This window comes from Bufo gargarizans, chromosome 5 (assembly GCF_014858855.1).
Source record: "Bufo gargarizans isolate SCDJY-AF-19 chromosome 5, ASM1485885v1, whole genome shotgun sequence".
Classification (NCBI taxonomy): domain Eukaryota; kingdom Metazoa; phylum Chordata; class Amphibia; order Anura; family Bufonidae; genus Bufo; species Bufo gargarizans.
Window position 1 is genome coordinate 255,774,614 of NC_058084.1, and position 13,423 is coordinate 255,788,036.

Genomic DNA, 13,423 nt, shown 5'->3' on the forward strand with positions numbered 1-13,423 from the left:
AAGCCCCAATTACATTAGAGGAAGTCTTGTCCACAATTAAACAACTGCCAATGGAAAGAGTCCTGGCCCTGACGGCTATCCCGCTTTATATTATCACACCTTCCGAAACATTCTAGGCCCGTACCTACTTAAAATCTTCAATAGCTCCCTGTCTGGTGTCCCGCTTTCCCAAGACATTACTAGGGCGAATATCACACTTATCCCAAAAGAAGGGAAAGATGCTTCTCTATGTGCTAACTACCGCCCTATATCCCTATTAAATATTGATTTAAAATTTTTAGCTAAAATACTAGCTTCCCACCTGTCCAACCTCCTTCCGGCCCTAATCAAAGGAGATCAGGTGGGGTTCGTCCGTGGTAGGGAGGGCAGAGATAACACGGCTAAAGTCTTGAATGCTATATACTACGCTAAGAGGTTAGGTCGTCCTCTAGTCCTCCTTAGCACGGACGCTGAAAAAGCTTTTGATAGGGTCAGTTGGGAATATATAGGAGAGGTTCTCCAAGCCTTCAACTTTCCAGACCCATATATCAAAGCTATTTTCTCACTATACACCCAAGCATCAGCTTCCATCATCATAAATGATACTATATCCCCACCCTTTATTATCCGGAATGGCACCAGACAGGGATGCCCCCTCTCTCCACTAATATTTGTCTTAGTCATGGAAACATTATTACAGTCAATTAGGAGAGAACGAGGGATCGAGGGTATTAGAATCGGCCATCAGGAACACAAAGTAGCTGCGTTTGCTGACGACCTTTTGATATTAAACACTAATCCGACTACAGCGCTGCCCCTGATATATAGAACTCTGGAACAGTTTGGTATCCACTCTAATTTTAAAATCAATATGAGCAAGTCCCACATATTAAGCATAAACCTCCCTCCCCCTGTTAGCAACCTATTGAAATCCAGCTCCCCCTTTAATTGGGACACCCCCAATATAACATATCTTGGAGTTAAAATTGGCCCAAACCCCGCCACATTATTTCACATGAACTATAACTATAAAAATATTGTAGCCTCTCTGGTCTTGTCCAGACTTACCTACCTTCAACAGGTTTTGCCTGTACCAATTCCAAAGACTTACTATGTTAAAATTAAACGTGAAGTCAGCTCATATTTTTGGGACGGGAAGAGGGCTCGACTCGCTCGTTCTGTTCTCTGCAGACCTAAGGCTAAGGGTGGGATAGGATTACCTGATCCTGAACTATATGGGAAAGCGGTACTACTGTCAAGAGTGGTGGAATGGCTGACGAATCCTGTACATAAGCCTTGGGTCTCCATGGAGCAGAATGATCTGGGATCATGCCTTTCAGGTCTTTTAGTGGGCCTAGCTAAGTTCCCTACCCTGAATAGACCTCTCAACCCAATTGTAAGATCAACATTGTCGACATGGAATTGGCTTCAATCCTCACAATTTGCAATTCCTCTTCCTTCACCTTTACTACAGATAAAAGATGTAATGGCGCATGCATCTCCCACTTTAAGGGATTGTTTACCTTCCTCGGTAAAATATTCCACAATCCAAATTCTCTCCTTATATAGCGAAGAGGGCACAATATTAAGTAACGAGGAGATTCTCCTTGTCTTGCCTGAGTGTAAACCCTTCCCTTATTTGCTTACTTTTCTTCGCTCCTTTGTTATTAAAAATATTCCCTTGGAAGCTTTATTACGACCACTAACGTGGTTTGAAAGTTTATTAGTAGATAACTCAAAGCACACCAAATTGATATCCAGATTATACAAACTATTAATCACACCGTTAAATATGGTCAAACCGGCCTTTATAGGTCATTGGGAAAAAGATTTGGAAGTGACATTCTCCCAAGACGAGGTCTCACAGCTACTAGTCTTACCCCACAAATCATCCAGATGTGTCCGTACCCAGGAAAATGGCTACAAAGTCTTGACCCGTTGGTACAGGACCCCGGACATCACCTCTCTATATAGCTTGAATGGGTCGGACCAATGCTGGAGATGCGGAATCCAGAGGGGCTCATTTTACCATATCTGGTGGTCATGCCCAGTTATACAGAAGTGGTGGAATGAGATCTTTAGGATAGCTAATAAGATATGTAAATTGGATATTTCAGTATCACCCCAACTGGCATTACTGGGATCTTATCCTTCCCTCTGTAATGGGACCCCCTCCCGCCTTTTTCATTGCATGCTGAGTGCAGCTCGCCTCCTTATCCTGAAATTTTGGCTATCGTCAGACGTTCCTTCCATAACTCAATGGACGGAGAAATTAGATCAAATTTACAGGTTTGAAGAGATCTCGGCTTGGGAGAATAGGAGGATTTCCCCCTTCAGGTCCACATGGAAGGCCTGGGCCGACTTCAGGAAGTTTAACTAATATTGTTTAGTTTTTGCATTATAATCCTGTCAGGTTCATTCAAGATTGTGTGCCACATCAATTCAGATTAGACTGTTGGTCTACAGTGAATGTGAGTCTTCCCAAATGGGAAGTCTACTATAATTTTGTATCCAAATTATACATTGTATTTCTTCTAATGCTCACCTGTCATCTATAAGGAAACTTGTAAGTTGTGAAGTTGTGATATTTTGATAGCATGTACTTTATATGCATATTCTCAATAAAAAATAAAAATGTGGGCAACTCTGCAGTCGTTGTGCAGGCACTGCAGCATGTAGTCTCTCATGTGTGCCAGGCTGCCCAGAGGAAAGGACAAGCTGTCCTCTGTGGGAGGCATATCGTCTGCGTCCTCCGTATCCCCCCAGCCACACACCAGTGATGGGCCCGAGCTGCGTTGGATGCCACCCCGCTGTGAACATGCTTCATTCCCATCCTCCTCCTCATCCTCCTCCCCCTCGTCCTCCAGTAGTGGGCCCTGGCTGGCCAAATTTGTACCTGGCTTCTGCTGTTGCAAAATTCCTCTTTCTGAGCCACTTCTAAAACCCCTCTTCCTCCTCCGCGTCCTGGGCCACATCCTCTTCATAGTCATAAGTGTTTTCTCAAGGAGACATAGAAGTGGTATTGTAACACTGATAACGGTGTCATCTCCACTGGCCATGTTGGTGGAGTACTCAAAACAGCACAACAGGGCACACAGGGCACGTGTAATCCCAGATGTGCAGTATATTAGAGGGTTTTTTCACCCTAACCAAAAAGCTGTATTTTTGTCTTAAATGTGACAGTCACGTATGCACATGTAATCCAAGATGTGCAGTATATCAGAGGCTTTTTTCACCCCAGTATGCCAAAGCTGTATTTCTGGACTTGCAGATAGCCTGTGCTGGTGCACCATCATTGCATAAAATGGCTGCCGATCATTTATTGATATTGACTAACTGAAGAAAAAACTGTAAATTTTCAGCAGTAGTTGGCTCAGGGCAGGCTTAAAAAAATTGTGCACTGCACCCAAAAAAAACTTTTTCTGTAGTACATAAACCAGTTCTTGATAACATTGCTCCCTGATCTCTCCCTCACAGCAGCTGCAGCCTCTCCCTACACTAATCCGAGCAAAATGACGGGTGGTGCTACGTGACTCCAGCTTAAATAGAGGCTAGATCACATGCTGCAGTTGGCCAATTACAGCCATGCCAATAGTAGGCATGGCTGTGATGGCCTTTTGGGGCACGTAGTATGACGCTTGTTGATTGGCTGCTGTGAAGCCTTTCAAAAAGCGCCAAGAAAACACCGAACACAAACCCGAACTTTTACGTAATGGTTCGGGTCCAGGTGCCGAAAAACCTAAAGTTTGGTACGAACTCGAACTTTACAGTTCGGGTTCGCTCAACTCTAGTGGCAATCCTTCCCTTTTTGATTCTGTATCCTAAACTTTATTTCTAGCTTACAATCATGTGTTACCATAATGTCTGGTAGTATAAGTTCTTATATATCTTATCTTCACTGGGTTATGGAAGTATTATTTCCTTTTTTTTTTTTTTTCTCTCTTTTCTTTATTGTCTTTTTGAAGCATATTTGTAATTTTAATGACTTATATCACATAGTCATAAATACTATTACAGCATAATTATGCATAGCACTTTAAGATGAGTGTGGTATTAAATCTTTGGATCATGTCAGCCTATTTATGATCATAGGATATTAATTATGGTGTTAAAAATTTATTTACTTTATATAAAAAAGAATCATGTTTGTAAATGTCATACATTTCTTAGTCTATATGTAGTGTCCCACTAGGTAAAGGTGGGGCACTACACAAGGGTTAATATGTCTATTGCATGAATGTGATGTTGTATGTTCATTTTCCCTGTGTTATCTGGGTATCAGGCCTGTTAGGGTGTAGTTCAGCCTCCTAGACGTTAGAGGGAGCTAGAGAGCATTGAGTATATATAGGTAGGCCCAGACAGGAAAGGGTTAGTGCAGTCCAGGTGGCTAGAAGTGAAGCCTAGTCAGCCTGAAGTTCCTGAGTCTATGTTAGCTCAGAAGAAGAGATGAGCCTCCTGGGAGAAACTTGCAGTTCCCTCAAGCCGAGCAGCGCCAGTGTACCCAGTTAGACGCAAGTAAGCTGAAGGGCAGAAGGATTATGGATATAGTGCAAGGATAAATACGGGAGGAAGATTATTTTGCCAAGGATAAAAGCCAGCATTTAGGCGTCCGGGCCTTGGAATAGAAACCAGACAGGAGTTCAAAGGAACAGTGTACTCTATATCTGAGGAGAAGGTACAGCCTTTTCTGAGTGTGTGTATTATTATTGCCCTCCGAGTAACTTGCCAAGATTATATCTGCCAGTATTGAAATTAAGCCTGCTTGTGAAGCCTTTGATGCAAGGGACTGTATTTACCATTTTATTGTATAAAGTTGGACTGTTCCAAGTAAAGCAAAGTTTGGTTCACCGCAACTTGTGTTCCTCACTTGTTACTGCTGGAAACCGGTGTGCCACCGTTACAGGCACTGGAGATACAATCCTTAAAGGGACCTTGCCCCAGGCACTCAAAACACCTGCAGCATCCAGGGCACCTCATCCACCATCAGGCCTGGTCCCTATATACAGAGTGTGCCCAAGAGGAACTTTATGTCAACCTCTCCTTCACTGCCGCATGCCTGCCCAGGGTTCTCCTACAAACAGTGAGTAACCCTCGATTGCCTATAACCGCAACCTCACAATCGCAATACCCTGCAGGTCTGGCGTGCTGCATACAGGGAGTGCAGAATTATTAGGCAAGTTGTATTTTTGAGGATTAATTTTATTATTGAACAACAACCATGTTCTCAATGAACCCAAAAAGCTCATTAATATCAAAGCTGAATATTTTTGGAAGTAGTTTTTAGTTTGTTTTTAGTTTTAGCTATTTTAGGGGGATATCTGTGTGTGCAGGTGACTATTACTGTGCATAATTATTAGGCAACTTAACAAAAAACAAATATGTACCCATTTCAATTATTTATTTTTACCAGTGAAACCAATATAACATCTCAACATTCACAAATATACATTTCTGACATTCAAAAACAAAACAAAAACAAATCAGTGACCAATATAGCCACCTTTCTTTGCAAGGACACTCAAAAGCCTGCCATCCATGGATTCTGTCAGTGTTTTGATCTGTTCACCATCAACATTGCGTGCAGCAGCAACCACAGCCTCCCAGACACTCTTCAGAGAGGTGTACTGTTTTCCCTCCTTGTAAATCTCAAATTTGATGATGGACCACAGGTTCTCAATGGGGTTCAGATCAGGTGAACAAGGAGGCCGTATCATTAGTTTTTCTTCTTTTATACCCTTTCTTGCCAGCCACGCTGTGGACTACTTGGACGCGTGTGATGGAGCATTGTCCTGCATGAAAATCATGTTTTTCTTGAAGGATGCAGACTTCTTCCTGTACCACTGCTTGAAGAAGGTGTCTTCCAGAAACTGGCAGTAGGACTGGGAGTTGAGCTTGACTCCATCCTCAACCCGAAAAGGCCCCACAAGCTCTTCTTTGATGATACCAGCCCAAACAAGTACTCCACCTCCACCTTGCTGGCGTCTGAGTCAGACTGGAGCTCTCTGCCCTTTACCAATCCAGCCACGGGCCCATCCATCTGGCCATCAAGACTCACTCTCATTTCATCAGTCCATAAAACCTTAGAAAAATCAGTCTTGAGATATTTCTTGGCCCAGTCTTGACGTTTCATCTTGTGTGTCTTGTTCAGTGGTGGTCATCTTTCAACCTTTCTTACCTTGGCCATGTCTCTGAGTATTGCACACCTTGTGCTTTTGGGCACTCCAGTGATGTTGCAGCTCTGAAATATGGCCAAACTGGTGGCAAGTGGCATCTTGGCAGCTGCACGCTTGACTTTTCTCAGTTCATGGGCAGTTATTTTGCGCCTTGGTTTTTCCACACGCTTCTTGCGACCCTGTTGACTATTTTGAATGAAACGCTTGATTGTTCGATGATCACGCTTCAGAAGCTTTGCAATTTTAAGAGTGCTGCATCCCTCTGCAAGATATCTCACTATTTTTGACTTTTCTAAGCCTGTCAAGTCCTTCTTTTGACCCATTTTGCCAAAGGAAAGGAAGTTGCCTAATAATTATGCACACCTGATATAGGGTGTTGATGCCGTTAGACCACACCCCTTCTCATTACAGAGATGCACATCACCTAATATGCTTAATTGGTAGTAGGCTTTCGAGCCTATACAGCTTGGAGTAAGACAACATGCATAAAGAGGATGATGTGGTCAAAATACTCATTTGCCTAATAATTCTGCACTCCCTGTATGTATAATGATTGTTTCTGATGTATTCATTTGTAATGATCTTGTTTTATGTATTCTGATGATGTGTCTTTATCATCGTTTTATAGCTTGAGAAAGGGCACCAAAATTGGAGCCGAAACGTTGGAATATATCACTGGTGTTGCAATTTGAATGAATAAAAAGTGAATTTGTGAACATCATCTCTTTGGTGTCCTGTCTCAAAACGTAATGGGGTCTGGAGGTGGCGGCAGCATCTGGAGGCCACAGAGTGGCAAGGTTGACATAGTGTGCCTGTCATTGTGCCACGTGGTGGTCTCCTCATTAGAGATGTCGCAAACATTAAATTTTCAGTTTGCGAACGGCGAACGTGAACTTCCGCAAATGTTCGCGAACTGGCGAACCGGGTGAACCGCCATAGACTTCAATAGGCAGGCAAATTTTAAAACCCACAGGGACTCTTTCTGGCCACAATAGTGATGGAAAAGTTGTTTCAAGGGGACAAACACTTGGACTGTGGCATGCCGGAGGGGGATCCATGGCAAAACTCCCATGGAAAATTGCGTCGTTGACGCAGAGTGTGGTAAGTTGAATTCACAATGCGATTAATATAACCTGCATTAATCGCATTGCAAATTCAACTTAGAGCTAAGTTCCTAATGGTTGTATTGCTAGAATTGACGAATATAGCGAATATTGCACTATATTCTCAATCTTCGTTATATTCTAGCAATACAACCATTAGGAACCCAGCTCTAAGTTGAATTCGCAATGCGATTAATATAACCTGTATTAATCGCATTGCGATTACAACTTAGATCTGAGTTCATAATGGTTGTATTGCTAGAATTGACGAATATATAACGAATATAGCACTATATTCTCAATCTTTGTTATATTCTAGCAATACAACCATTCAGTGGCGTTGCAAGGGGGATGAAGCGGCCCGCCGGTACAGGAATTCTCACTCACAAGTTCAACTTCTAAACTTCACAAGCAAGCAAGCACGTTGCGCCGTCACGTGGTAAAGGGGGGCGGGGTGTGACTCACTGCAGCCTGGTGAGTGGTAGGGTGCCGCGGCAGCTGCCCTGCAGGAGTCTCTGGTGCCGGGAGGAGAAGGTAGGTAGAGCGGCTCTGACTTTATAGTCCAAATAATTTTAATAATACCCCCATAATAATAAGTTAATAACCTAACCCCATTCATAAATTACTGGTGGATTATTATAGAGATGGCCCCAGACCAGGAGACATAAGGGGTTGGGTTGAACTGTAGGCTGGGGCCACCCGGCCACATTTACTAATCTTTGCTCAGGGGGCCCTCATAAATATAGACCCACATGGTGTGGACTGGTCATTTTTACTAAGGAATATAGTTTAAACGTTTATGTGCAAAAGAGAAAATAAGAAGTCAGCTCCAATCAGATATCTGCACATAGACCAAGACTCTGGGTCTATGCAGATATCCGATTGGAGCTGACTTAGTGACTTCTTTTTTTTTTTTTTTTCTCTTTTTATCTCTTTATTATGGCTTTGAGGGGAGGGGGCAGGGGTGACACCATTTTCTACCGCACCGGGTGACACCAGCCATAGCAACACCACTGCAACCATTAGGAACCCAGCTCTAAGTTTAATTCGCAATGCTATTAATATAACCTGTATTAATCGCATTGCGATTAAAACTTAGATCTGAGTTCCTAATGGTTGTATTGCGAGAATTGACGAATATAATGAATATAGCACTATATATTATATTCTATCAATACAACCATTAGGAACCCAGCTCTAAGTTGAATTTGCAATACAATTAATATAACCTATATAGTTAAATTTGTGACACTGCAGCTTCAGAATGAATCTAAGATGGATCCTGTCCTTGCTTTTTGATAGGAGGTAGGAGGGTCTGGGAGAGAGGGTATGCTGATTGGCTGGAATGTGTCTGCTGACTGGGAGGTACAGGGTCAAAGTTTGCTCAATGATGATGTATAGGGGGCAGACCGAACATTGCATATGTTCGCCCGCCGCGGTGAACACGAACAAGCTATGTTCGCCGGGAACTGTTCGCCGGCGAATAGTTCGGGACATCTCTACTCCTCATGCTGATTTCACCTCACCACTATGTCATAGGTCCACTTTGGGGACTTCTCGTGCTTTTACCACCCTCCCCACTCTATGACGGGGTTGCTATTGTCCTTGTTTAGTCTTCTTGAAATCACCATTTATTTTACCTTTCTTCTGATCAGTCAGAAGGAAGGAAAAATGAGACACACAACAGATCCTGTCTTTTTATTTTTATTTTTTTAAATAACACTACTTGCTAAATCGTCGATTGCTGCCCATTAATGAATAAATATCTTCCTCTTTAATAGAACACTTATAAATAAAATTTTCAATTAACATAACTCTCTCAGACAGTTTGTGTGTGTTTCATCTTTATCATCTTATATATGTATATATATATATATATATTTTTTTTTTTTTATCTTCTTCAAGATTGTTTATACTTCTGCCATAAAGCTGTAAGGTAGATATCAATGATGGACTATTTCATATAGGTGTATCTTGCAATAAACTGTTCTTAAAATTGTATTTGTATAATGATGCGTTTTGACGATCATCCTTGCATATTGTGACCAAATAAATCATCTATCATTTTGACATGGAGGAAATAAATAAGATTGAGTAATACTTTGTCTTCTTTGTGTCCAGGTGTTTTTCAGATTTTATCTTTGTGAAAGGCAAATCTGCCTTAAGACGCAGTAACATGACACAGTAATAGTTCACTGTAATGACCATGTGATAGTTGCCATTAATTACAAACAAGCACTGCTCTATAAAACACATTTTTGCTTGACATATGGACAGTTCAACTTTTTCATTTTACCAGATAATACTTATTAGCTAAATGTGACAAATATTTCTACGGCTTTGGATTTGAGTAAATAATTATTAAAATATAAATAAGATTAAATATGTAGTTCATATATGAAAAAAATGCTACATTTAATTTAGTGATAATATGGAAAAAAAGAAAATATTTTTGGGATATACTGTAGGTAGTAATTCAACAAAGGTCACAGAGAACTCAACTAATTATCCTAGACTCATTTAATTACATATTTTGTATGCTAATATACCTTAATCTCAAAAGTTACAATCTGTATTATGTGACAATTATACTGCATTATCCTTGTCCACTTAAAATCCACTCAATGATCATGGGTACTAGTTTGTAACAGCCTTTGTATAGAATTTAGAGTGATAATTTGCCTTACTAGGTATATATTACACTTGTCTTTTTTATAGCAAAATATAGGCCCATTCATCCAATTTTTTGGGGGTGTTAGAGCTCCTGTGTGTACCTATTAGAAAATTATAGACAATGGAAGATATGCTGGCATGCTAGACTATGACTTTTTTTGTTAGAATTTTGTTTGCACAACGTCCTAGGATAAGTCTTCTGTCCACAATTGATTGTGCCCTGATAGGAAATCTGTAGTGGTTCTCCACCATGTATTATTTATAGTACTAGTGTCATCTGAACCAAAGAAGCCTTTGTCCCCCAATTAAGCACCATGACTCAGGTGCAACCATGATGTCACACACCCAATAACTTTTTAGTTTTTCCTCCTCGACTTCTAAGAGTCATATCTTTGTTTCACATGGCTGCATTGGGATTTTTTTTTTTTCAGGATAAGTTGTATTTTTAAGGGTCCATTCACACGTCCGTTTTTTCTTTCCTGATCTGTTCCGTTTTTTCAGGAACAGATCAGGACCAGATCTGGACCCATTCATTTTCAATGGGTCCTGGAAAAAATCGGACAGCACAATGTGTGCTGTCCGTTTCCGTTGTTCCGTTCCGCATGTCCGTTTAAATATAAAACATGTCCTATTCTTGTCCTGAAAAATCGGATCCTGGTACAATACAAAGTCAATGGATCCGCAAAAAACGGATGACATTCGGATGTCATTCCGTATGTCATCCGTTTTTTGCGGATTCCGTTCCTGGAAACACATAACAAATTTTTTTTTTTTTTTTTATTTTTCAATTTTTTTTCAAAGAAATCCAAACAACTTTATTTGATTATTGAAATGTATACATGTTCCAGTTTTTTGCGGATCCGCAAAAAACGGATGACATACGGATGACATACGGAAACATTTTCAGGAACAACGGATCCGCAAAAAACGGACCGTTTTTCAGGATGAAAAAAAACAGGACGTGTGAATGGAGCCTAATAGTGCTTTTAAATGTACCATAATTACAGTATCCTTTACTACTTTCCAAAAATAAAATAAAAATCTATAAATAATTGCTTTGTGTAACATATTCTGACACCCCTAGCTTCTTTTAGATTATCATCTACAGAGCAGTGTGAGCAGGCTTGATTTTCATGGGGCAAGTTTTAGTATTTGTTGTACCATTATGAGCTACATACAGTACCAGTCAAATGTTTGGACACACCTTTCCATCCCATGATTTGTATTATTTTTTTTTTCTTCATTGTAGATTCTTATTAAAAGCAGTGAATGGACACATATAGAATTCAGTAGCAAACAAAAATGTAAAAAAAAAAAAAAAAACATACTGATGATAATCATAATATAATATAATGATTTATACTGTATATTCTTAAAGTAGCCCCCATTACTTTTATGACATCTCTGCACTCTTGATATTCTCTCAACCAGCTTCCTGAGCTAGTTACCTAGAATGGCTTTTAATTAACAGATATGCATTGTCAAGAGTTAATTTGTGGAATTTTTTGCTTTCATAATGTGTATGAGACCATCTGTTGTGTTGTGCATAGGTAGGATTGATACACAACTCCATACAGTGCTTAGTCCTATCCTACTACTGTTCTAATTAGTGTTGAGTGAATTGAAGCATCCAAAGTGAAATTCAATCCAAAGTTTAGGAAAAATTTGATTCACCACACATACTAATTTCCTCGCGCTTTGTGGTTATGAATAGGGTTAAGTGAACCCGAACTGTAAAGTAAAGGATTTTTGGACCCCGGACCCGAACCCGAACATTTCCATAAAAGTTTGGGTTCGGTGTTCGGCGCTTTCTTGCCATTTTTTAAAAAGGCTGCACAGCAGCCAATCAACAAGTGTCATACTACTTGCCCCAAGAGGCCATCACAACCATGCCTACTAATGGCATGGCTGTGATTGGCCAGAGCAGCATGTGACCCAGCCTCTAAATAAGCTTGAGTCACGTAGCACTGTACGTCACTCTGCTGTTACAAGTGTAGGGATAGGATGCTGATGGACTTGTGATTTCAGGGAGAGAATAGGAGAGAATCTAACTCAGCGATCTACCTAGAAATAGTTGTGTGGGTGCAGGACACAATCGTTTTACCCTGCCCTGAGGCCATTGACCGCCGAGTGGCAGCGGCGGCGGCCATTTTATGCATGCTCAGTGCACCAGAACTGCATCTGAGGTTTTGGGACATTGCAAATTACCATTTTTTGGGGGGCAAACTATAACATCTGGATTAGTCAGTGTGCAAATTAAGGTAGAAATACACCCATCATTTTCTGGGATTTGAAAAACACCCTTTTTGTTTCTTCAAAAAACAGTATTTTCCATATCTGCAAGTGTTAAATTCAAGTTTAATATATACAGCATTCATATTCTGTTAGCAAAAAAATATATATACTTTTTTGGCAATCTACAACATCTGTATTAGTCAATGTCCAATTTAAGCTAGAAATACACCCATCATTTTCTGGGGTTTGAAAAACACACTATTTTCAGGCCTTGCAGCATCAGCACGTGTGAAATTACAGGCTTATATACTGCTGTCAAATTCACTTGTAAAACAAACAGTCGTTTGGGCACAAAAAAATAATTGTTGGCAGCCTTCGATGCAGATGTCATTGTGAGATACACCCTTAATACATTTGGGTTACATTCAGAGATTTTAAATACCCCCATTTGGTGCACCAATATTGAATTCAGGCCTACAGAGGTTCAGGCCTTGTGAGATACCAACTCTACATACAGGGGTTTGAATTAGGCATTTGAAATACAGCCATTTGAAATACAGCCTTTTTGTGCAAATATATATTTACTTCAGGCCTACACTAATTCAGGGTGTGTGAGATCCCCCCTATACATACAGGAGTTTGAATTAGGCATTTGACATACAACCATTTGAAATACAGGTCCTTCTAAAAAAATTAGCATATTGTGATAAAGTTAATTATTTTCTGTAATGTACTGATAAACATTAGACTTTCATATATTTTAGATTCATTACACACAACTGAAGTAGTTCAAGCCTTTTATTGTTTTAATATTGCTGATTTTGGCATACAGCTCATGAAAAACCAAAATTCCTATCTAAAAAAATTAGCATATCGTGAAAAGGTTCTCTAAACGAGCTATTAACCTAATCATCTGAATCAACTCATTAACTCTAAACACCTGCAAAAGATTCCTGAGGCTTTTAAAAACTCCCAGCCTGGTTCATTACTCAAAACCGCAATCATGGGTAAGACTGCCGACCTGACTGCTGTCCAGAAGGCCATCATTGACACCCTCAAGCAAGAGGGTAAGACAAAAAAAGAAATTTCTGAACGAATAGGCTGTTCCCAGAGTGCTGTATCAAGGCACCTCAGTGGGAAGTCTGTGGGAAGGAAAAAGTGTGGCAGAAAACGCTGCACAACGAGAAGAGGTGACCAGACCCTGAGGAAGATTGTGGAGAAGGACCGATTCCAGACCTTGGGGGACCTGCGGAAGCAGTG